The sequence below is a fragment of the Equus quagga genome, chromosome 1 (assembly GCF_021613505.1).
Source record: "Equus quagga isolate Etosha38 chromosome 1, UCLA_HA_Equagga_1.0, whole genome shotgun sequence".
NCBI lineage: Eukaryota > Metazoa > Chordata > Mammalia > Perissodactyla > Equidae > Equus > Equus quagga.
This window is the reverse complement of record NC_060267.1, coordinates 181771612-181797875: the sequence shown is the minus strand read 5'-3', so window position 1 is coordinate 181797875 and position 26264 is coordinate 181771612. Positions and strand designations below refer to the sequence as shown.

At 40.9% G+C, this 26264-nt stretch overlaps 1 long non-coding RNA gene across 5 annotated transcripts in view; it reads left to right on the top strand.

Moving 5' to 3' along the window:
* The window catches only part of LOC124249971 (uncharacterized), a 28975-nt gene extending 4835 nt beyond the window's left edge, over window positions 1-24140 (top strand). For 2 of the 5 annotated variants that reach the window (XR_006891503.1, XR_006891501.1), the window contains exons 3-5: window positions 1956-2049; window positions 11309-11453; window positions 23833-24140. This is a non-coding gene — a long non-coding RNA (uncharacterized LOC124249971). Of the gene's footprint in view, window positions 1-1955; window positions 2050-10129; window positions 10230-11308; window positions 11454-23832 lie in introns of all 5 variants that reach the window. The other 3 variants (XR_006891506.1, XR_006891502.1, XR_006891504.1) reach the window with 2 other exon arrangements.
* The last annotated feature ends 2124 nt before the right edge of the window (window positions 24141-26264 follow it).

Genomic DNA, 26264 nt, shown 5'->3' with positions numbered 1-26264 from the left:
ACTATTTTACAAATATATATAACCAGAATAATATTTCATAAGCAATAGTTAAGGTGGTCATCTGCTATAGCCTTGTCATATAGCTTACATATTAGAATAAAACCTTAAGAACATTGGCTATTTTATGATGTCTCAATTTGAGTGAAATGATATTCTCTAGCTTCCAAATTATTGTTCTTTTTAAAAATACATTACCCCAATCTATGTGATTGAAAGATTATTTGTGTTTGCTAAACATTGCTAACATCAGAAAATGACCATTTTAGATTATTTTATTAAGAAATTTTTATAATGGGGAATTCAAAATATACGTAAAAGTGGAGAGAACTGTATAGTGAATGGCAATACCTACATATTCAGCTGGGTTCCTAGAAAATGTAGAGAAAGTGAGTAGCAGAGAGATGGAAAAGAACAAGTGAGTAGCATGTGCAGTGTGTGGACACTTGAATGTATCTCCCTTTAATCTCTACGACAACTCTATGGGACAAGCATTATCATCTCCAGTGTAGAGATGAAGAAACAGCCTCAGAGAGACTGAGGACTTCCTCAAGAGTTTAGAATCAGAGCCACATTTGAATTGGATCTGATGCTCCCTGGGGCCATGTTCTCTCTTTTTCTCCATTTTATAACTTATGAACCACCAGATTAGGTGTCCCCAAACTTGTGAAGAGGAACTACTTTCTGGGTTTTGGTTTTGTTTTGAGATCTCATGATGGTGAAAGGAGAGGCCAAGAGAAAGGGGTTGAACCTGTTATGGATGAATTTGAGGAGCAGGGCTGCTGACAGTGAGATTCTTGAGTGGGGGAGGAAGTGGGCAGGAAGTGGGCACTTACATGCCCTGAGAAAGGAGGAGGAGGGGGCTGGCACGGGCTTTGGGTGCACCAGTTACTTAGTCTGGGGCGTCGGGAACCGCTGCTGTGGTTGGAGAAGCCTCTCTGGAGGACTTTCTGTTTGCTGATATTAAGGAGTGGAGCTTTTATAACACAAGATGAAGAATTTCATTTTTCTATTGTTAAAAAAAAAAAACAACTGGAGGTGGTGGTCTGTCATTCTATTTCAATTAAAATAAAGATGCATCTTTAGCTGGAATGTATGTGTAACTGTCTTGGAATTGGACTCTCCAGGGTCAGGCTCTCTCCACACAGCAGACCAGCAAATTCCCGGGATAGCAGGCAATGTTTTCAGCAGGCTGCTGCTGCTTCCTGTTCCAGGGAAGAGGAGACTTTGGTTCTAGTCCCAGCTCCGCAACTGGCAAGTCATCTCACTTCTCTGTGCCTCTGTTTTTCCTCCTCCAAAAAATAAGGAGGCTGGACGGGACAATTCCTTGAGCCCCTCCCAGCCCTTCCGCTCTGTGGTTCCATGAGAAGAAAAGAAATCACAGCTTATCCCTTAGGGCCTCTGGAGGAATAAAGCCAAAACATTTACCTTCCATGGCAAAACTCTGTCTACTGTACAAATTTTCAAAGATTTAAACTCAATTAGTCCTGTAGATTTGCTGGGAAGCAGGTCAGCTGACATTTCCATACACTTATTTGGATGTGTTTTAGCATCGTTAGAAAATTTTTCTCTAGTCTGAAACTTCGCTGGGAGCTGATTCAATTTTTTTTTTACGTCTCAGTTTAAAATTTAAAGTAATTGACTTGTTTTGGGCGTCCTATTTAGGGTGTTTTTTAAATCTCAAATAATTTTGTCAAACACTCAAAATTACACTCCACCCTCAGAAATTATTTTAGGGACAATTGCTTGCTATATGAAATGGAATAGATAAAAATCTAAATGTTATAATATTTCAGTTATTCAAATGTATACACCTTAATGATGAATATGTGCTAAATGGAAACATTTTACTATAATAATACTTTATGTGTTTCTACTGCATGAGTTTCATTAGTTCACGAATGGGTGGATAATCTTGGTAAGAAAACAAAAAGATTTTCCATTGTTTGAAAATATAGATTCATCTTCTTTTGGAGTTGTCGCTTGCTCAGCACACATGTGTTGAGTTCCTGCTAACTTGACCAGCACTGCCTGCTTGCTAAGGTTACAAAGGTGAGTAAGATATGCTCCTTGTCCCTGGAAAGCCAAAGCTAGTAGATGCTTGTAGTTTGTCTGGAAAAAAGAGAGCTTGTAAAGTGTTCTACTATATTACCTCGTTTGAACCAGAGAGGTGGTATTATTATCTTCTTTATTTTACTCATGAGGAAACTGAGTCTCATAGAGGTTAAGTTACTGGAATGGTCAACTTGTTACTTGCTCAGAGTCTGTTGTCCTATTTAACAAAGGCTGGGACCGTGTCTGTCCTCCTCATTCTGTTGCCTCAGTGCCTAGGACAGTACCTGGACATAAAAGGTGCACAAGACACATTTGATGGGTTAATAAATATGGGATTATTCGTGCAGCCAGCACATTGGATCACAGATAGGCTTCAGGACTGTTAGTCTTCTCACTCTTCAAGCAAGTGCTCTTTCACTATGCCCTGCTGCGTCTTTAATTATATCTGTTTAGTATTAATAGAATCGATGCTTGAGGTCTGGAAAAAGAATTATGTGCTACCTAATTTTTTAAATAAGAGAAGAGATTGCCTTTGAAAAGTAGAAGCTGAACACCCTTGCAAAAACAACAGGATAAATCCCCTTGAACTCGGACCTTGAAACTCAACTATCAAACTATTCATTTCTTTATGAAGAAACAATTATGTCATATGTTTCAAGCTTTCCCGTTGTTTAATGATTTGAAGTCATTTCGAATTAGCTATTAGAAGACATGGCAGCGAGTTTGAGGGTCTAGTGGTACTTTGTGCGCTTTGTTAATAATTTGGATGCTATTTATGAAGCTTAGTTTATGGCTGATGCTAAGATACAGCATTATTAGCACTTAAGGGTATAAGAATGGAATTCAAAATGACCTTGGCAAAACTGAGAGCTGTTAATCCTAAGTAGGAACACCTGTAGGCAGGAGAGACAAATGTACCTTAACTGCAAGATGCAACTGTGGCAGAAAGGGATTCAGAATCCAAATGCAGGAATCACAAAGTAGTTCTTGTATTGCGTTCTCCAGACTATTACTGGATTACTCTGGTCAGCCTTGGGCCTACCTGTTTAAGAGATTTGTAACAAATTGTGTGAGAGGCAGAGGATATAGAAAATAGGTGAAGGTTGGAAATTTGGGAATGGGAAAACATAGAAAGCAAGTTGAGCTTCAGTCATGTAAGGTCTCAAAAGTTTCTACCTCTCATACACCCTTTCCCAGAAGCTACTCCAGGATGTGCCCCACCAAAATGAAGGAAAGAAGCAAGAGAAAGGAAGACAATGGATACAGGATACAGGCAAAGGGAGCTCCCAGGAGAAAGGGAAGGGAGAGCCTGGGTGGTGAGTGTGCACCTGGTGTCCAGGACCATCTGTCTGGTCCACACATGTCACAAGATGTGAGGAAAGACTTCTGTAAGAAGATGAAAATGAAAGAATTCCTGATATGTTTGAGCATTTTAAGAAAAAGGTTAAACAAATTGTTGGAGAGTTTGGGGTTAAAGTAATGATAGTATGCAGACTATTTGACAAAACAAAACCAACTCCAAGGAAACAAAAGTTTGAGCCAAAAAGAAAAGAATTCCAGTCTACATATGATAGAACTTAGCTCTTATAACCTTTCTGCGTCTACTATAAAATAGACACCAAGTATTAATCCAAACAGACATGACCTAATGGTATTGAGTGGACCAAGAGATGGGAAGGGGGATTGCGTGATGGGCAGGGAGCAGGTGGGGAAAGAAAGCTATGCTCTTACATGAGAAGTCATGGAAAATGCCTACACCTGAAAAATCAGATTAGCAATATAAACAAATGTAGCACACTTAAAGTTGTGAAAGTAAACACCAAAAACGTCAATCAACCAACTCATGGAACAAATGAAATAAAATAGCCAGAAACGCTGAATATGGCTGTTTGAAGTGGGGAGAAAGATGCTGGGGGGAGGCATGAGGGACTGTTATTTTCACGAAAAAAAATATAAGCTGGATCCTATAAACTATGTGCATGTATAACTTTGATTAAAATAAACAAAACAGTTTAACTACACAAAAATACAGTTAAGAGGTGATCTAATAATATCCAAATGTGGGGAAATTTGTCTTTTCTCAGGGTGATAATTCACTGCTTGTTGCATTTATGAAGTTTGGGTTAATGTTGTGTTCTGGTAAGGGTTGTTCCATCCCAGTTTCTAAACAGATGAGGCGTTTCCTTTCCTGAGCTGTGTGGGACTAATGATGCACACTCAGCCGTCTGGCATGGCTTACGTGCAGTTATGGAGAAAGGCTCTGGCTCAGCTTCTGGGTTCCTTGGAACTCTGGGGGCCTCTGGCGGAGGTGTGGGCTGAAGGAGAGAGCACTAGCTTTGTAGACCGATAGACCTAAGGCCAAAGTCCAGCTCAATCGTATGTTCTTCATGTGACCACAGAAAAGTTGCCTAGCCTCTCTGAACCATAATTTCCTGATCTGTAAAATGGGGCTATATGATACCCACCTCATAGCAGTGCTGAGTGATTCAATGAAATTATGCTTATAAAGCACTTGGCAAATGTTCAAAAAATATCAGTTCCCTCCCTTCTGAGGTAGGAACCTCGTCACAGGTTCACAACAGTAATCATTTGAGTCATATTATGATGGTGCTTATTCAACTCTATAATAGAATCAGGTGCAGAATTAAAATACGTATTTAAATATATGCTTGTTTTACCTTTTACATGATGCAAAACAACCAGTTCTCCCATCCTAGATGCATATGCTTTAAAAGATAATTGATTTGCTCAAATTAGATAGCTGTTTTGATGTCTTGTAGACACAACTTGAGTGTTCATGTGTTACGTGTGGCCTGGTACCGTGAGAAGACTTCAGAAATGCTCACGGCCTGTACGTGATGGAATAGTCAAAACATGCCCATCCAACCAGTCTCCCGACTTGCTATGTAACCCCTTGAGACCCTGTGAATCATAGTTTATAAACAACTATTCATAGATACAGGTATTTCCCCTGGGGTATTATTTATGCAAGGCTGCTGGGAGCAACTTTTTTTGCCTTGCTAAGTGTTAACGCCAGCACCTGGCCCACAAAGGCAGCGCTGTGGAGGAGGCAGAAGGATCCATTTTGGAAGAGGGGCTGAAGAGGCCCCTTAGCGAGCGGCGCCAGGAACAGTCAGCCTTTGAAGAAAAGTCTTCCTAAGGAACAAGGACCAGGTGGCCCTGTGGTCCTCCGTGGTTCATGAAGAGCAAGCTGCCACTTACTCAGCTTTGGGATTCTGCCCAAAATGGATTTCCACATGAAAGATTAAAAACAAACGAAAACAAAAACAAAAATGACAAATTGATCTCTGTGTTGCTGCCTTTCCAGTCTGCTCAGATGTGAACCCTTCAGTGCCCATCCCAGGAGTGCCTATTTTCACACTGGAATTCTTTCACTCAATAAAAATATTTTCAAAATCTTACATATTTAAAAAAATGCAGCCAGTAACCATTTTTGTGTTTTGAACTGGCTCACAGTAAAATAGATTTCTCACCTTTGATCTAGGTGAAAGAGCATTGAGTTCCTACTTGTATTATTCCATTTTCTCTATCTCAAACAGGAACAAAAATCCTTCCATTCACTCATCAGTTGAATTCATCAGTTCCTTGACTTGAGCAGCTGCTGGACACTGGGGATCCCAGATGACTGTGACAGAACAGCTGGCCCGGAGGAGCTCATTTTCTAGTTAAGGATGATGGTGGAGGGAGAGGAACCTAAATTTTGAAATAGGCAATGATGATAGCATGACAATAAAATTACGTATAAAGGTTAAGATAGCACAATCGCTAGTAAAGACAACCCTGGGCTTTCCAGAAAGGCTTCCACAGACAAGGTGAAGTTTTGGTTTGGTTTTGAAGGCCTGGTGAGGGTTTGCCAGTCAGGCAAAGGGGACACGGATGATATTCGTGAAGGATAGCAAAGGAATGGTATAGGGTAAAGGAATAGAGTTTAGAACCAAACACTATGTTTGGGGAATGGCATGAGGCTCTGTGCGGCTCGGGTAAGGAGTAACTATGGGAAGGTGGGAGGTGAGAAACAAGAGGTGGAACATCTCTGAGATAGGTAACAGGAGTGACAGGCTCCAGGTGGCATTGTCAAAAGAACACTGCCGACAGTGAGATGGGCCTGAGTGAGGTGAGGCGCTAGTCAGGAACGGTCCAGCTGAGAGAGATGGAGTTCCTGAACAATGGCAATAAGCATGTCGAGGAGGAGGTGATAAGTAATCAGAAGTCATTTAAAAAGGTGAAGTACTATTTACTATCGTAAAAAGATATTAATTATTGCTATTATTATCTGTCCTAACTTGGAATCTTAGCCCCAGCGTAGCAAATATTTCCTGTGGCCAATCTAACGCACAATGCCATCTACAGTAGGTGTGTGCAACCATCAACAGTTCTCTCCTGACTTCCCCGAATTTATTATGAAGCCTATTTGTGGAAAAAGCTCGTTTTAGCTTCTTTAAACATCGTAAAATAAACTTGATTGCCCCTTTGATTTTCTTTAAGTATCCTGCAGAAGACCATTAACTTTGTTTCCAGCATGAAAGATAATGTCAATACAAATTTTGTGGAATTGGTAAAGTGGTGAAATTTAAGGATGTGGCTGAAGATGCCTGTGATTTCATAGCCTTTTCACTTAGATGAGTGAATTGATGGCTTTGCCACAGCATCTTCGGCATTCCAGGCTTATGATCAAATGGACTCCTGCTCACGTTTCTTTTAACCTTCATTCGAAGGACTTGAGCGGCACTCGTAATTAGATATGTAAACATTTGTAAATATACCTTGGATTTGACAATGATTCAATTCAACATTTTGACCAAATACCTATGCTAAATCCATAATGAAACAGCTGAAGAAATAATTTCTGGAAGAGTTTTTTCTCTTCCTCAGTGTTCCTCAGGCAGGAAGCCACAGGAAATAATGTATTGTGGTGCATATTTCCCTGCAGGATTCGGTGTGTCATTCACTGTGCAGAATTTTACTTTCCTGCTGCCTGTAGTTCACATTTTTGTACTTGCTTTTCCCTCCAGGATAATTTGATGAAGTCAGTTCCTCAGAGATAGAAAACGTCTTTTTATTTTTTTAAAGCCAGCTTCCCCCACCTCGCCCCCATTGAGAGATAAACATGGTTAAACAGAAAAGATTTAAGTAGTCGGAATTAATTATTTTGACATATGAAATAACCATGATTGCAATATGAAATAGTCATTAGATAATTTTACTAATCTAATAAGATAAGTGTTTTTGGTTAAATGAAAATAGGGTCTGTCAAAATTGGAGCAGTTTAAAAGGTAGTAAATTAGAACCTGGAATATGGAAATGAAACCACCCTTTTCTGGGAGAACCTCACTGTTATTTTATTAGGTATGGTTTTTACTTTAAAGTTTCTCTGCATTTCTTTACTTCTCACTTCCCTGCACCCTTTCTTTACTGGAGAGTGAAACATTTTCCCCACTCTTAAATGGGAAAGTGGTAGAACAGAATGTTTTTGTCAGAACTAATATTCTTGTGTCAAGCAGCTTTTTTTTTCAACACCTATACTGGAGGTTTTTCAACCCTGTGTGTGCATTGGAATCACCTGGAATGCTTAAAAAAATTGCTGAGGCACTGGACTCCAGCCCCAGAATTACTGATTTGGTTGGAATGGGGTGGGGCCTGGCATTTCTTAAAGGCTCCCAGGCCGACTGTAACATCCGGCAGAGTTGAGACCACGGGCTTCTGCTGGCCTTTGTGCAGGCACCCCAGGCTCATTTCCAACCTGCCCGACTTGACTTCCCTGTCAACCACTTGGCAGTCAAGTGCGGCGGGCTCAAAGGGAGGGGCCCAAGACGATTTACTCAGGTGCAGGAAAAATATGAGAACGACTACCTCTATTTTTTCATCTCATCCTCTAACGATACCTGTTTTTAAAATTTTTTATGGGGCACATACTATATTAGTACAATAGACTTTTTTTTTGGTAGATGGGGCTGCACCATCAAAATGTTCACTGCCTTTGAGAGAGGCGCAACACAAAACATCCTTTTTCGCATTACTACATCTCTCAGTTCTTTGGTGTCACCAAGAGCAGCTCGAATGTTGGCTTTGTGTCTCCTGATTGCTACAGAGTCTTCTAGAGCTATGGATGGAGTCTTGCACAATCTTTGTCCTCCCCTCCACAGCTGTATTATATGAAAAACCAAATAACACAGTCTCTCGTGCTGGATCTTTGCCCTTCCCAGAGTTCCTGATACAGCTTCATCTCCTGGCCCCTTCTTATGGTAAAATTTTCTCTCGCCCTTCTAAACTCTTCTAAGATGCACAAGCACTTTTGGGTATAACAAACAGGAGAGACTTTAATATAAAAATGCCTTCAAAATATCTCCTGATATTAAGAAATTGTTTTTAAGGTATAATAATGATACTGTGGTTATTTAAAGGGAATCATTGCTCCCCCCCCCCCCCCCCCAAATCCCCCTCTGACATCAGACACTCAAACCAAGTCACTGGCTCCAGGACATTTTCAACCTAGTTTTGCCAGGCAGCCCGGCCCCAGCGCAATCCTCCTCTGCTGTGGTTCTGTTCTGGGGGGCTGGGGTGCCAGCAAGGCCAAAACTGCAGCTTCCCTCACTTCTTTTGTGGGCTGGTTCTTGCTCTCTATGCTCTCGCCTGAAGTCTCCTATGTGCTCCGCGTCTCCCAGCCTCCTGTCACCACCCTGCGTAAGGGGGTTTCAGGTATTTGCAGATGACCTTTCTGTTCCCTCTGCTAGGCCCAGTGGAAAGCACCCCTCTTCCTTGTCCCCGTGAAATGGAAAGTCTAGATGCAGGCTTCAGAGTTTCTGTTGGGGAAGTTTCTAGGATGCCTATTGATTTTCGAGTTTTTGTACTCAGGAAAATTATGAGTTGCCCCAAAATTCCCTAACGTATCTTCGTAATTCTAATTAATCCCTGATATTTGGAGAATGTCAGGGTTTTCAGATAACTTGGATATATGCCATCTCATTTGTGTAATCATTTATTGTTCTCTTGTGCACACGGCACCTGCTTGGCACTTCCTGTAACTGTAGGTGAGAAGGGCCGCTCTCAACCGTGTGGACGCAGGCTCCATTCCACTGTCCAGATCTTGTTGTTTTCCTGACAGCTTTCTGGTCCCCCATCCCCAGCGTGGCTCTTAGGTGTTGCGTCACCACTTCCCTTTCCCCTACTGCTCTGTGACCTACCACGTGAAGAGTGTTGGTCAGTGTGAACGAGCTAGCATCCCAGGGTTGGCAGCTGCTTAGTTCTGACCTATAGCTGGGCCTGGGCTGGGGACTGAGAGGGAGGGGCGGGAGCCGGAAAGGGGAGAAGAAACCCATAATTGTTCCCTTTCTCTTCTCTCCTTGCACTTTCAGTTTTAGAGAGACTAGAGGCAAGTCTTCTGCTGGCAGGGGGGCCTCCACTTAAGCTTGGGTTCCAAGGACACTAGGAGAACTGAGCTTAGGGCCTCCCAGCCCTGCTTGCACCCTCAGGACTGAGACCAAATAGGGGAAGGGTGGAAAGGAGGAGGCACCAGCTCGGTTCGGGGCAGTCCTGGGAAGAGGGGGAAGAAACGGGGAGAGAGGTGGGAGAGACAGTGAAGAGCGAGAAGAGGAGAAGGGAGAGGAGGAGGACATATTTTCATCTGTTTCTCACGTTAGAAAAAGCTGGGTTATCCTGTGCCTTATTTCATTAAAATGCATTTCATAGACTTCTGATGAGATATTTAAAATGTCCAAATGGTAGGTGAGCTATTGATATGCTAGGATTTTGTGGGCAAAATGAGGCAATTTTTCAGATATTTCCTAAAGCAAGAAGTTCCTGACATTGAGGAGACAGCGATTTGTTGACCGTCTTTATCCAAATTTTCTTCCCAGATCCTCAATAATATATTTCATATAATATATATTTCATATTAGGTTGGTGTTTTGACTCAGTTTTCCAGGTCATTGAAGGTAATTGCTTAAAACTCTTTCTCGTGCCTAGACAGACAAGACCTATATGTTGGTAAGTTTGGTTTGTTCTTTTTATATAAATCCTGGCAGGAGTATATAGATAACATTTATCTTTTTTATTGCAGTGATGATATGCTCGCTTAAGGAAATCCAGGAAATACGGAAAAAATGCAAAAGAGAAAACTAAAAGGCCCAAACCTTAGGGAGAATTACTATTAATATTTGGTGTGTATCCGTCATTCCAGACAGACTGCTGGACATACATCCTTTTCTCCCCAGTGGGGATCGTGATGTTCATGATACTCAGTATCCTTCTTTTCATTAGCACTATACCGTAGAGCTGGTCCTATGTATACAACAGGATTTTTTAGAGTATATAACATTCAGAAAATGCACAAATTGTAAGTTTGCAGCTTGATGAATGTCACAAAGTGAACACACCATTGTAACCAATAGAACACAAGAGGCACCTCAGAATTGGAGCATCCCAGCATCCCAAAACCCTCCTTCAGCCCCTTCCAGACACTGTGCTCCATCCCAAGTGTTACCACTATCTTGACTTCTGAAGCAGACTTTTTCTCCCTGGTTTTGAATTTATGTAAATAGTATATTTATAAAATAAATAGCATATTCATAAAATATTTATAAAAACTATAGCATGTAGTTGTTGGGTTTGGTCTAGTTTCTCTTATCAGTGAGTTGTGAGATTCATTCAGTTTTTGTGTAAGGCTGTGGTTTGCTCATTCTCGCTGTTGTGTAGTATTCCATTGTATGCGTACACTGCAACTTATTTAGCCATTCTATTCTGGATGGACATTTGTGTTGTTTGCCCTCCTGAGCTATTATGAATGTGCTGCTATGAATATCTTTGCACGTACCTTCTGGTGGACATATGCACTCCTCTCCTCGAGACTGGACTGCTGCCTTACACGATAGGCATATGTTTAGCTTTACTAGATAGTGCCAGACGATTTTCCAAAGTGGCTATAGCAATCTCACACTCTCGTCAGTAATGTATAAGAGTCCCACTTGTGTCACATTCTTGCCAACACTTGGTATTTTCAATTTAAAAAGGTCAGGCTGTTAAAGGTAATTGCTTGAAATTCGTCTTTTTGCTAGACAGATAAGGCCCATATGTTTATTCTTTTTGTATAAATTCTACAGGAGTATATAGATCATATTTATCATTTTAATTAAAATGGTAATATGTTCACTTACAGAAATCCAGAAAAATTTTGGTCATTTGGGTGGGTGGGAAGTGGTATCTCATTGTGATTTTAATTTCCATTTCGTATGTTTCACAGCCCGTGGATGTCCTCCTTTGTGAAATGCCTGTTCAAGGCTTCTGCCTATTTTCCTCTTCAGTTATCTGCTTTTCATGCTGGGGGCGGTTGGAAGAGGAGGAGTAGCGTAAGAGTTCTTTGTGTCATTGGATGAGTTCTCCGTCAGGTAAGTGCTACAAATATCCTCTCCCACTCTATGGCTGCATTTTCACTCTTGGTGGTGACTTTTCATAGAACAGGAGCTCTTCACTTTAATGTAGTCTAGTTTATCAATATTTTTCTTTCATGGTTAGTGCTCTCTGTGTCCTGTTTGAGAAATCTTGGCCTATTTTGAGGTCTTGAGGATATTCTGCTATGTTTTCTTCTAAAAGTATTATTCTACCTTTCACATTTAGATCTAAAATACATCTAAAGTTGATTTTTATGTACACTTTGAGGTAGAGGATCAAGATTTTTTTTCATATATGTATCTAGTTGACCCAGCATCATTTATTGAAAAGACCATTCTCTCTTCATATGATGTGAGTTTTACATGGGTCCATGATATTCCATCACATAGATGTGCCATTACCAGTTGAGAGAGCATTTTCTTAGATATTCTGCCTTGATATTTGGCCTGAGTGACTTTCAAAAAAAAAAATTACTGAAATGAGTGCTAAAGTGCTTTATTCTATGAAGAATAAATATCGAGATGCTGAAAACAGCCAAGCATTTGTTAACATACGATAAAAATTATTCGTTATAATTCTGAATTGCCTATTACAAGCCAAATAAAAGGTAGACTTTAAAAGGTTAATTTTGACTGGAGGCTTGTATAAATTCATATTTTGGGGGGCTTAGGTTAATTCTAGTTGACAATGACATTGATCTTATTTTATCAGATGTACATTAATCAGCTGAATAATTAAGCTACTCTTTATGTTTTGAAGACCAGTTTTGGGAGTGTAACAAAATTATGTGCTATTTACCAGAGGAAACTTGGTTTGAGAATAAATCACACTATTAACATTTATTGTTATCACACTGCTAGTATTCATTCCCTCAGAGACTTATTTTGAGGTCACTTTATTTTAAAGGTATTAGAAAAATGGAAACTTATGAAGATTTATTTGACAAAGATGGCCATGATAAAAACTTAGCTTAGGAAGTGGGTTCTGCATATTCTGATAGTATACATGTGAACTTCATGACTGAAATTTAACATTTTCACATGGTTAGAACAACCATTTTGCACGGTTAGATTTGTTAGGATAAATCTAATCAAAAAACATCAAGTCAGTTTCCCAAATGGACTTTAAATGTAACATAGCCCGGTATTGGAGGAACTTGCTGTTGGTCTTATTTTTAGCTACTGGGAGAGTGTCAGTGGTGTTAATTAGCCTTTGACATGGATTTTCCCCTCTATTAATTACCTGTATTATTATGAAGTCTAATGTATTTGATTTAAAAAAATTAATCTTAAAATGCTTAGTAGTTCTGCCATTTAGAATGGTTGTAATCAAAATAAGCAAGATGGCTTTGTGATGAGTAAACTTAACTTTTTTGCACTTGATTGAGCAGAAATTATTAATTTTAATTTAAAATGTCTAACTAATCCACAGTGCATAAGAAAGCATTCAAATTGAATTTTAACCTTTAGAACAGACTTCTTATTTTTCATAGAACTTATATTAGTATGTATTTGCACATATTCATCCTTTTGTGTATTAACTGTTTTTAACTCTGTTGAAATTATTTTAAGGTGAATAAATGTGAAATTAGATTTATTGAGACTCTTGCACCCTTTACTTTCACATGTCCAAACCAAACTATTGCGTCTTTTCAAAAATCATATCCCCTTATTTATTTAACGAAATGTAACTGGAAGCCAGAGTTCATGCCAGCAAGGCTTGTGGGTGATAGAGAGTGATATAGACCAGAGCTTCCCACAGTATTTCATAAAATACTGGTTCACAGGATTTAAGCAGTGCTATAGTCAAACAAAACAGACGACATACAGTGGTCAAATTAATTTGGAAAATAAACGTTAATCAGGTTTTCCAAATTCTGAGCTATTCAGAGCCTTTGATATACTCACGTGCATTGTGAGTGCCTAGGTGGTGGTAGGGTGGGGGTGGGGTGGGACAAGTATAAGAGAAGCAGTGCTTCCTAAACTGAGACTTCATGGTGACTCCAAGGTCTAGCCCAGCGTTTCTGGAACATTCTTCAAGAAATGTTGGTTTATAGAAGTCTACTTCACCCTAAGGTCACCAGTTCAGCCTAGTCCCTAACCACTCCCCCAGCCCTCCAAAGGCCCCAAGTCCAAAATAGATGGGATAATTTTGGTGCTTTTCTCTGCCTTATATTCCTGGACTGAAAAGTTAGTCTAATCCTGGTTTCTATATGGGAGGAGTTTCAGTCCCCTTTATGTCCTTGAACTAGATCTCAGCCAGTCCCTTCCTTCCTTCAACATGTGTTTATGACCTCTTTCTCCTCTCTCAGCCTGAAACAATCTTGCCCTGGGTATTCCTGGGCATGACTGACTCCTCATCCGTTTTTGCTCAAATGCTATGATGAGACCACTTTATCTTATGTTGACCCTCCCCTCCCTTACCTCTCTTCAGCACACTGTGTCATTTTATTGTCTTCATGGCACTTCATAAACATAGCTGGAAATATTTATTTACGCATTTGTCTATTTGTTATTTGTCTGATTTACACCCCATTCTCAGGGACTTTGTCTCTCTTGTTCTTTGTATTCCCGATTTCTACAACTGTGCATGACACACAGTGGGCCCTCGGAAGGGCCCAGACTCTGTAGTCAGGGAACACACATTCTAAAGGGAGAGAGATACAAACATGGAATCCCATTGTTACCAGCTGTGCTTGAGATAAATGTAGGCTGTTATGGGACCTCCAAATAGGAACTCTGCTCTTTGGCAGCGGTGATGGGAGTAGACAAAGGGTGTCACAGAAGGCTTCCTACAGGCAACCTCTGAACTGAGTCTTGAAGGCCAACTGGGACACATAATGTTTTTGGCCAAGGAAACAGCCTGTGCAAAGGGCCGAAGGTGAGTGAGATGATTCAGGCAGGTGCAAGTGGTTCGGGGAGGGCCGTTGGCAGAGTGGAGGAACTGAGGCTGGCAAGGCAGGCAGGAAGAGAGGCTGACAGGCCTGGAAGGTTGTGCTAAGGACTTGGGACTTTGTTCTGAATTTACTGAGGAGCAGTGAAATTGGCAGGATTGTAGTCATGTTCAAACTGGTATTTTATTTCTGGCAGCAGCAAGGATGATGGACAAGAGGGGAGGCCACTTTGAAGGCTTTGAAACCAGACAATTAGTTAGGATTTAAGAGCCCTGCCATGCACTTTGCCCTATTTCTCCTTGCCTTGTACTTGTTGCTTTGGTGGAAAACATCTTTTCTTCTGTAGCCACATGCTGTAATGCTACCTACTCTTTAAGGCCCAGCTTGAATGAAGGAACCTGGGTACCGTGGGCCAAAGAGAACCAAGTATATAACCCTGGATCTGTTTCTGAGGGTACGTGGCAGAAGAGTATCCTGACCATTCATGCATTTGTTCTGGGCATTTGAGACTATGTAGAACTATTCAATATTTTGTTGTTTCCTATATGCCAGACACCAGGTGAAATGCTATAGTTACAAGGATTATCTATTTCATCCTCACAACTGCCTGTACACTACGTATTATTATTAGTTTTACATTATGGATTAATCACCTGAAGCACAGTTTTGTAAATAAGTTGTTCAAAGTCACACCACCATTAGTAAAAATTAAAAATGGAATCTTGGAAGGTTGGTACTAGAATCGTAATAATGGCATTACCTTGTAAAGAGCATTAGACTAAAAGTCAATATAGCTGGATTCTAGTTAATAACTAAGAGCAACCATATATCCAGCTCAATAATCCAGTAAGATGGGTGTTATCGTTCCCATTTTAGTAGTGAGGATGCTGTGAGTTAGAGGGTTTACATTAACTGTACAAGACCACATAGCTTGGGATTTGAACCCAGGTCTGTAGAATTCCAAAGTCAATGATTTTAACCACTTAGAAACGCTCTTCCTGGCAGCTCTGGTACTGATTCGTTTGAATAGTCTGTGACTTAAAACTCTGAGGTCCCAACTCTGTCGTCTGTAAAATGGCAGAATTGCACTAGATGGCATCGAGGATCCCTCTACTCTATGATCTGTGGTCTAAGAGCACCTGGAGCCCCTGTTGATTTCTCTCCTTGTTGTTCATGTTCACTGCTTTGGGCTGGAAGCACTACTCCTTGGATAGTGAGAGAGGTATGATTAAAGATGATCTGGATATGTAGCCTGCAAGATGAGCACAGGGTAGAGAGCTGAGAGCTGTCTCCCAGCAAACAGGAAACTAAAAAAGGAGTTGAGGTGATGACAAACCCAAAGCCAAGCTCCATACAACCAATGTATTGGAGGAGAACTCTGGGGAAATGATTACAGAGTTTCAACGTTGCTCAGAGGCTCTATAAGTATCATGAGGAAATAACAAAAGATATGTTAGAGACCAGTGCATGTGGCAGGTGTGGTGCAGGAATAGGGCTGAGAATGGACTCCAGTGAAGAAAAACCAGGGCTTAGCGGATAGTCTGTTGAGACAACATTGTGTTGAAAGTAAAGGTGGAGAAAAGCAGGTCAGTTGGGTGACACCTGATCAAGGCAGCTTGTCTAAAATGGAAAGATCACATGCCATCTGGGGACATTTCCTAGGAAATGTGTTTGTAGAAAACCAAGCCTTGGTAGATAAGTTGCTGGGAAAGCTTTCTGGGGAGAAGATGCAGGTCATGTTATGTGGTTAATTATATCATATTTTTTTGGAGCTTTGAGGGGTACAGTTAGCAATTTGCCTTCTTAGAGTTTTCATGTCAGGGAAACAAAAGTATAAAAGATGAGAAAGGGTGAGGTTTGAAGGGAGTGAAGAAAAAAAGTAGGAAAATAGAAACCTTTGTTGTTCAATCCATGTACAATACAACTGCAATAGATCATTAGGAAGGGAGGCCCCATTCCTGGGTCTCGCAGGTCTCGCTACAATTGCTTAACTGTCTCTGCCTGAAATATTGAGGCAAAGTTGTAAAGACAACAAGATGTCATAGACCCCAAAACGTTCTTGTACTGGACTACTTTTCTGCGTTGTAAATTTGATGAGATTCAGTTCTTTTTAGAAAGGTAAGTGTAGTCAAGTTTTCAAAACTGGGGCCTAATAATTAGAGACGTCCATTTCATTATCTTTCTGTCTAATTTTCTCCACATCAAATAAAACTCATTTAAGTAAGGCGTGCTTAACATATATTAGAGAGACTGATTACAAACCAATTAATGTAAAAAATGAAGATTAGAGCCATTTTGACATGTAGATGAAGTGATAGAAAAATATAATTTACATTTCTAGGGTCCCAAATGCTACGAAATGTAGTTCTGAAAATGTGACCTGTGATAATGACATAACCAACCAAACTTCTAAGTCACAGCTAGGAGTATGTGAAAATAAAAACAGGCATACAGAAACTGTTTTCAGGTGAATGATGATACAAAGTAAGATAATTCTCAGGAGGCAAATGCGTTAATAATAAGGTAGAAACTTGAGACTTTACGGATGTTTAAGAGATTGGGAAAATATGGAGCCTTCCTTAAGCAACATAACACACATGACATTGCTGATACTCACTGGAGCCTCGGTAAGCCTTTCTTTTTCTCCCTTTCTCAGCCTCTAAGTAGTGAACATGGGAAAAGAGAGACTGTGGGCTTCCCTATTCCTCCAACACTTTTGGACTTTATTGGACTGAAACCAGGTTTATGCGAAGCTCCTGTGGGGAAGAGAACCAGTGTCTGCAGAGCCAGGACGATCCCTTTCAGGACGGGGGCAAGCAATGTGGCATATGATATTTATCAAGCACCTGGTTTGTTCCAGGCCCTTTACTATGTGTCAGCGATTTCATTTTATGCTCACAACAATCCAGTCTCCATTTGGAAGATGAGGAACCATAGAATTAAAAGTGTAAAAGTTTGCCCAAAGTCACATAGCTGCTAATGAGGCAGGGTTGAGGATTGTCTCCAACCAAAATTACACTCTTTCTTAAACCATCAACCCTTCAAGTCATCATGTAGGCCATGAAGGGGCACCGTGATGCAAGGGCTGGATGGCGGTGCAGGAAAATCACCTGGCTAATGAGCTTCAGGAATGATGCAGAAACAGTACTTGCTCTCGCCCTACAGACCTTCCAGCAAAACAAGAATCATCCTGCTTTTCTTCTTGCAAAGATAATGCAAGTTATTTAAACCTATGGACAAGTAAAAAGAAGAAAATGAAAGTCACCCAAACTCAGAGATAAGCAGAGTTAACATTTTCCTTATATCTCTCTAATGCTTTCTTCTATGCTTATGTATTTATAAATACTATGTTTATACAAACATATATTTTACAAAAAGTGATCATAATGACTTACTTGATTTGCAAATTGATTTTTGCTTATTCAAACAGATGGCCTGTGAATGAAGTTTTTCTACCTTGAAATTATTAGGACTGCGTATTATGACAATATTTTGATAAACAATTCCATTTGCATTAAGGAAAGTGTAACAATATTTACTAGTTTTATTAAGGGTGCCAGAGGAAAAGTAAAAGTGAGTGTTAATGCTATTTATAACTACTAAAATATTACTCATTATGGAAAGCATAATAGCCTAATCTCACACAAATTTGATGTCTAATGCTAATATCAGCACTAAAAAGGCTGGCTCCACAAAGTCAAACTGTATTTCCTTTGAAACTGAGATTTTTATATACTGTTAATCAGTGAGAAAGAGCAAGAGTAACTTCTTTTCAGACATTATGAGGCCTCAAATTATGTTATTACATTGGTCCTGCTGAGAGAAATGATATTCAGAAGAGAGTAAGTGACATACTAGTCATCTTCTCCTCTAGGGTGCTCCAAGATCTAGCTTCGCATCAGATAAGGTCGTTAGGCTATAATGTATTCATACATCCTGAAACCCTTCACGGGTTTTAATGAGGATCTCTATAAGAAGCACAGACATGACTTTCACTCCCACATTTGTGAGAAATGCTACTGAGGACAGTGTCTACCACAACACTCGAGGCCCCCAATATTAAACTCTTTGAGTGAATGTGTTTTAAATTTCAGTGCTGGGGCAGGGACTGTCTTGCTGAATAACTCAAATACTTCTTCCTTCATCATAATGACAGCCATTCGAATGACTGTGATTCCTAACCTCCCCATCACCAACCAGGAAGCTTAGAGCCAAATTTGGTGCCAAATCAAATAAATTATGTGAACATGTTTGCATTTCCCTCTTTCATGGTATTGTTTTCTATTTCCATTTTATTACCCTCCTGGTTATAATATAAAGGACAATTCTTCCTTATTTCTTTTCTCTCTTAGGAAGCCAAAGCAAAGATCTTTTTGTTAAAGAAATGTAATATTATAGATACCATGTTTTACCACTTTCCTAAATTATCTTATTCCTTTCAATTTGTGTGTGTGTAATCTCACAGGATTTTCCTCTCCGTCTTGGAATTTAGAAAGTGAGTCTGGGTAGCAGGCTGTGGCTCTCTTTTCAATGATCCCTCCCAGCCGTTAGGGAACCCTCTTGACCTGAACACCAGCACCTCCCTTCAGCTCGCAGAGACCTTCTTCTCTCACTGCTTTGAGGACTCCTCCTCCTTTATGTGATCTAGTCTCCCGTGAAGCTAACTTTTTCTTGGAATTAGACGCTTGTGAGGTGGCCGACTCATCCCCGTGTGCCTGGGACTCTGCCAGGTTTAGTGCAAACCAGGACGGCTGGTTACCCTACCCTTAACTAAGCGATTGTGTCCCTGAGGAAAGTGGTTTTCAAACTATTTGTCGTGACAGAAGAGTTTCTCATTTTTAATTTCTAATCTATTTCAATTTTAATTTCTAATCTATTGTGGACTGATTTTTTGAAAATACAATAAGAATAAATACAACCAAAATGAAATGCAAAAGACGTACAAAATGCAGGTCCAATTTTAAAAATTACTATTCGATTCAAAAGACATACAATTACTCTGTCAAATTTCCCCGGAAGTTTTAAATGCTTTCTCTCAGGTTCTGTACAAAGCTTGGAAGATCCGGTGTCACCTGTGGACCACGCTTTGAGCAGCCCTTCTCTAGGATTTCTGTCATCTGCTCTGGTAATCCCTTCCGTCTCCTCCAGTCCACATTCCGCTCTCTCCAGCCTGCGCTAAATGCCTCTTTTGTGTTCAGATACCCCATTACATTAAGCTGTGCGCTTCTTGAGGGAGAGGCCTGGAATCTTACTTATCTTTCTCTGCCTGACATCCACCATGCTGCCAGGCAAGGAGTTTGTTAGGTGGTTGTATTCATTCAATATGTATTGGAGCTGAAAGAAATTTACAAAGTTTTAGTTACGGTTGTTTTGGGGAGCGTGAGATGGCGGGAGCTATCCTTCTTTTTTCGTACTTTTTAGTATTTCCTAAATTTTTTCTCATACACGTACTACTTTTTAAATGGGAAAATGTAAGCATTATTTTAATAACTGATTCTGTGGAATAAGTGGCATCTACCTCATGGCTTGTGGTCAGTAAAAATCCCCTTTCACAGTGTGGTTGAATTGTAGGACAGAGGCCAGCTTGTGTTAGAAAAAGAAAACAGCACTAAATAATCTGTGTCTTCATTCAGGAACAGAATCCTATTCTCATCTTATGTGGATTGGGAAAGTCATCAAGAGATTGAAATGACTCATTTTAGGACATAGTCCAGGAGATAGTCTACCAATTTTTCCCTGAAAACAGAGGATAGAAAGTGTTTCCTTTTCTCACTGTGTCCCTCTTCGAGTGGCCTGTGATGTTGTCAAATTCAGTAACCACCTGATTTGCTTTTTTCAGTGCTAGAATGCTGGCTGTGGTCCTTTAAACTGTGAGCAATGGGGCCCTGACTTCCCTAATAGACAATAGCGCTGTTTGAACTGGCAGTTAATCAGTTTAAAAGGGACTTATCGGTAACGTACAATATGACTAATTTAGCAGCTAAGCAGTTTCATTGTGATCTCGGTGTCAGTGGAATTCCTGTCACCTAGCCAACAGTTAAGTCATATGCGTAACTGTTGGGTGACATCATCGTGCTGCAAGATTATTGGCTGCAGAAACGAAAAAAAAAAAGTTTCCTGGACTGTCAGCCTTTCCGGTATCTGAACGAACAACTTGTCCTGTTACTGCAGTACAGCCAGAGAGCAGAGTGAAAATGTGAGGTGAAGAGGCCGGCTTTCGGTGTGTCATTGATAACTGCAGTCTGTGGCACCGGGGAGACTCCCCAGCCTGGCTGGTTGTGAGCTCTCTTCCCGGGAGCCGGAGCGAGAGGCTGAGGCAAGGGCACGCTCCTGCGATGAGGGCATTTAATTTTCCTGAGAACTTGAAAGGAGTAGTTTAAAAAATGCAGCTCACCATCTGCTGTACACATAGACACTGAAGAGACGGTCAGCTGGGACCCAGTTGAAAACCTTTTGTGGTTGAAAGCCTGGCTCATTTCCAAGGGAACTGGTAGTTCAGGTTAATCACCACAGAATACATAAGCTTTAACTTTATTTAATTGTACAAAGTATCAAGCTTTAAGATTACCTGTCGAAATGCATAAAAACTGGAGCTATGGCTTGTTGGAATTTATAATAATAATGGCTAACATGTATTGTTTACTAGGCACCAGCACTAAGTACTTTACATATATGAATTTATTTAATCTTACGAAGTAAGTACTATTATTATCACCATTTTACAGATAGATTTACAGAATGGAGGCTCTGGCCTCATATAGCTGGGGGAAAATAGAACCAGGATCTGAACCCAGGGAGTTCAGCCCAAGAGTACATAGTCGTAACTGCTGCCCTCCGCTGCATCTTTTATCATAAATAATAACAGAAACAGCTTCTATTGCTACTTCCATCTCCTGAATGCTTTTTATGTGACAGGCACTGCATTATCACCAGCATACCCTTCCATCAACTCTGTGAGATAGAAACTATGCTATCGTTATTAGTCCCATTTGATCGATTAGGAAAGTCAGGCACAGAGATACTAAGTAGAGAGTAGGTAATGAGAGTAGGCACAGAGAGTAGGTAATGAAACAAGGATTCAAACCCAGACCGTCTAATCCAGACGCCATGCTTTTAGCCACCACGCCACTGCTTTTCAGAGCTGCTGTCGATTGAGTACCTGCTGGTGTGTAATCCTCACAACAATCCTGCAATGCCTGCTATTCCTGTAATCCACAATAATACCTGCATTGTAGGTGTTATTATCCCCAATTTATAGAGGAGAAAACCGAGGCTGCAAGAGATTGAGTAAGTTGCCAGCTTCTAAGCAAGTGAGCCAGAATTCTTCCAGCTCCATTGGACTCCCCATACCACATCACCTCTCAAAAACCCAAAGCCACAATTCTGATGCAGAGTGACAGAACATGTGTCAGGTAAAGGGCAGGGGTCTCAGGAGTCAGTGAGTGTGAGGAGTGATGGCTTGGTCTGGGCATCCCCAAAGGGTAGGGCCTGGTAAAGAGATGCCAGAAGGGTCTGATTAAGGAACGTCCTTCCTTGAGTGCACCCTTTCCACTTGTGGATTCTGGGTGATCTCCTGAGTGTGGTGAGCCATGCCCCGCTCTCCAGTTCCCTTTCTGTTTTCGTTCCCCTCGGTATTTCTAAAACTGCACTTCTCTGCCCTCCTTTGTTTGGTACAGAACCCCGCACATGCTCAGTTCTCTTGCCTTGTAAGGGTTTCCTCCCCACCCCCAAGCCTCCTTTCGTTTCGTAGCACATACTCAGTTCTCTGGAATGTGGCCACCCATAAGCATGACACACAATTTCAAAGGGCTTTAGAAATGAATGTGATTAGTGAATTTAATTTTGTTAAAGGAGAAGCGTATCAACACTGCACATGTGTAACCTGTTAATTTTACAGTATCTGTGTCCTGCCTTCAAGTGTAACATTTTTAAAGTCTGAAGTCACAATAAAAAGCAAAAACAAACTAAAAAAACAAACAAAAGATTGAAAAATAGTTTGAATATTACAAAAGTGTTCATCTTTAAGTTTTCAAGAGTAAAGAGACCTTTTTGAATGTTTTACGATTAAATGAAAGCAAATGTATTTATTTACTCATTTAAGGAATATTTATTTGGGGGAACTAGAGAATGAAAATATGTATGACATGTCCTGCACATACCTAAATGCTTCAAAAACAAACTCAGGGGCTGGCTCCATGGCCAAGTAGGTGAGTTTGTGTGCTCCGCTTTGGAAGCCCAGGGTTTCCTGGTTGGGATCCTGGGCGTGGACATGACACTGCTCATCAAGCCATGCTGAGGCAGCATCCCACATAGCAGAGCCAGAAGGACCTATAACTAGAATATACAACTATGTCCTGGGGGGCTGTGGGGAGAAGAAGAAGAAGAAAAAGATTGGCAACAGATGTTAGCTCATGTGCCAATCTTTAAAAAAAACAAAAGGAAAACAAACTCAGATGCCACAGGAGTGAAACAACTTGTGAGAGAGGGTTGGTCCAATGAGGACGTGAACTCTCTGGATGGAATAATCAGAGAAACTTCTTGAAGGAGTAGAGATTTGGCTGGAACTAGAAGAACTGGTAGAATTACAGTAGGTTGATATTAAAATTTAAGGAAAAGACAGTCCATACAGGGAGCTAACGTGGGACAAAAGGACAAGATGACGGTAAAAGGCCAGGAACCCTTCTCTAGGGCCCACAGTTATTAAGTCACATGAGAATCTTCTGTAAAATCCATGGGGATGACCAGTTACTAGAGATTAGGATGTAGTAGGAAAGTGTGTCTCATCCCAAAATTAGGAAAATGAGAAAAGGAAAACTCTTAACACACTGATATGCTATGAACTGGTCGTCTCCTGGACCCACGAATCTCCCTTTAGTGAAGGTAGAGAAGACTCAGCATCCCAAACAACTCAACAGCACCCAGAAGGTGTGCTCATCTAAAACTCACTCTGATAATTCTCCGTGGACAGGGAGTCTACTCTTGAGTCATCTGACCTTCTCAGTGACCTCAAGTCAATTATTCCATCTTCTCTGGTCTGAGTCCATATTCCTGAAAAATGACAATGTCCTTCTATTCAGAGAGTGGGTAAATACGGCATGGGAACCTCTCTCATGTGCTGTTTGTGGTCCCAATCAGTGTCTAGAGATGACTTTATCATAGCCAAGGCTGCCTTAAGAAAAATGAGTTCATTTTGGTTCTTGGATCACTAAGAGCTTTGGGATATGGTCCAAAGGAGGTCACTTCACTCATTCATTTCTTCATTCATTGATTCATTGAGACATTGAATAAGTGCCTACTGTGGTTGTCAGCCTCTAAGCCCAGTAATCTCTGCTTCCTGGTATGCGTGCCCTGTGTAGTGCCCTTCCACATTTACCAGGGTTGTTCTGTGTGATCAATAGAACACAGCAAAAGTGATGGTATGTCAATTCTGAGACAGAATATAAAAAAAAAAACGGTGGCTTCTGCCTTACTTTCTCCCTTAGACCACTTGATCTGGAGGAAGCCAGCTGCCATAGCATGAGGACAGTTAGTGGACTATGAAGAGGCCCAGGTGGTTAGGAAGTGAGGACCTCTGCGAACAGCTGAAGAAGAACTGGCCTTTTGTCAACAGTTCCGTGAGTAAGCCATCTTGGAAGCAGATTCAACAGCCCCAGGCAAGCTTTTGGATGACTGCAGCCCTACCTGACACCTTGATTGGAGCCTTGTGAGACCCTGAGCCAGAACCCACCCATCTAAGCTCCTCTTGGACCCTTGACCTCAGAAGCTGTATGAGATAATAAATGTTTGCTGCTTTAAGCTGCTAATTTTGAGGTTTTTTTTTTTTTACATGAATAACAAATATGCTTATCATTTGTTTATTCCTGTGCCAGGTGCTGGGAATGATTATAACTTAGATTTTTGTCCTCTAGATGCTGTTTTTGTACAACAGCAGCTATATAAGCACCTACTTACCAGCGCAGTACCACAGATGCTACAAGGGAGATCCTTTACCAAACGCCACAGTATCCAACAAAACTGAAGATACACATACCACCAGAAAGGTTATCAGAATCCTGCTCCTAGACATGCATGCAGCAGAAATAGGTGCACATGTACATCAAAAGACATGTATATGGATGTGGAGAAAAGGGAACCCTCCTACACTCTTGGTGGGATTATAAATTGGTGCAGCCACTATGGAAAACAGTATGGAAGATCTTCAAAAAATTAAAAATAGAACTGCTACCAGTTTTGATTCCCTCTCATGGGACTTAAACCCACAATTGGAAGGGACCCAAGGAAGAACCCAGGGCCGGAGGGCCTTGAACCCACAATCAGCCCTTTTCTTCCTCAGAGGGTGTCTTTTCTGTTCGGTATTGCAGATTTGAAACAAAACTGAGTGTTCAACACTACAAGCTTTATTCAATGGCCAAAGAATGGAGAAGCGGGAACTAAGTTCACAAATCAACTTCTCAGCCCTTGGGGCGACCCAGCAGCCGTTGTAAGGGGTCAGGCGATGAAGAGGAGAGCAATTCACAGCAACATGGGGACCTGGGCAGGCTTTTCTGGGAAATGAGGTTGCCGTCCGTCTTTGGTCCTTATGTGGTTTGTTTCCATTGTTGTCATGGCAGTTGTAAACTGTCATGGCACTGGTGGGTGTGTTATGTATCATGATAATATATTACAATGAGTGAATAATAAGCTGCGGGGTCTATGTCAGGTTAAGTCAGACTGCCAGGTTGCCTTCAACTGGTTTTGACTGGTTTCGACTATATGTCTCAGCCATCTCCTCCTTCCTCTCTTTGTGGTTTCCTGTAAGCTAAAGATAATATGTTAGGCTTGTTCTGAGCAGGGTTGTGGTTAATGTCTTATGGGTTTGGTGGGCCAGGTAACAGAATTACCATATGATCCAGCAATTCCACATCTGAGAATATATCCAAAGGAAACAAAAACACTAACTTGAAAAGATATCTGCACCTCCACATTCATAGCAGCATCATTCACAACAGACAAGACATGGAAGCAACCTAGTGTCCATCGACAGGTGAATGGATGAAGAAGTTGTGGTGTATATGTGTATATATACATATACACAATGGGATATTACTCACGTGTAAAAGATGAGGCAATCCTACCATTTGCGATAACAGGGGTGTACCATGAAGGCGTTATGCTAAGTGAAATAAGTCAGACAGAGAAACACAAATCCTGTATTTCACTTAGGTGTGGAATCTGAAAAGAAAAAGGAAACCAAACTCATAGAAAAAGAGACCAGACTTGTGGTTACCAGAGGCGGAGAGTAGGGGAGAGGAGAAATTGGAGGAAGGTAGTCAAAAGGTACAACCTTCCAGTTATAAGGTAAGTTCTCTGGAAGTAATGTACAACATGATGGCTACAGCTGACACCGCTGGATGATATATAGGACAGTTGTTTAGAAAGTAAATCTTATGCATTCTCATCACAAGGAGATTTTCTCTTTTTATTGTATCTATATGAGAAGATGGGTGTTAGCTGAACCTATTGTGGTAATCATTTCACAATACAGGTTTCCCTCACTATCCCAAAGTTCACTTTACACCTCTTCGCTTTTAAGAAAGACTTACATTAGGGGCCGGCCCAGTGGCGAAGTGGTTAAGTTCTCACGTTCCGCCTCAGTGGCCCGGGGTTCGCCAGCCAGGATCCCGGGTGCAGATCTACGCACTGCTTGTCAAGCCATGCCGTGGCAGCATCCCACATATAAAAAAAAAAAGCAGAGGAAGATGGGCACTCATGTTAGCTCAGTGCCAGTCTTCCTCAGCAAAAAGAGGAGGATTGGTGGCAGATGTTAGCTCAGGGCTAATCTTCCTCAAAAAAAAAAAAAAAAGAAAAAAGGAAAGACTTACATTAGTACCTGTTTTTGTTAACCTAAAGAAATCCGAAGAGGATTTTTGCTTTT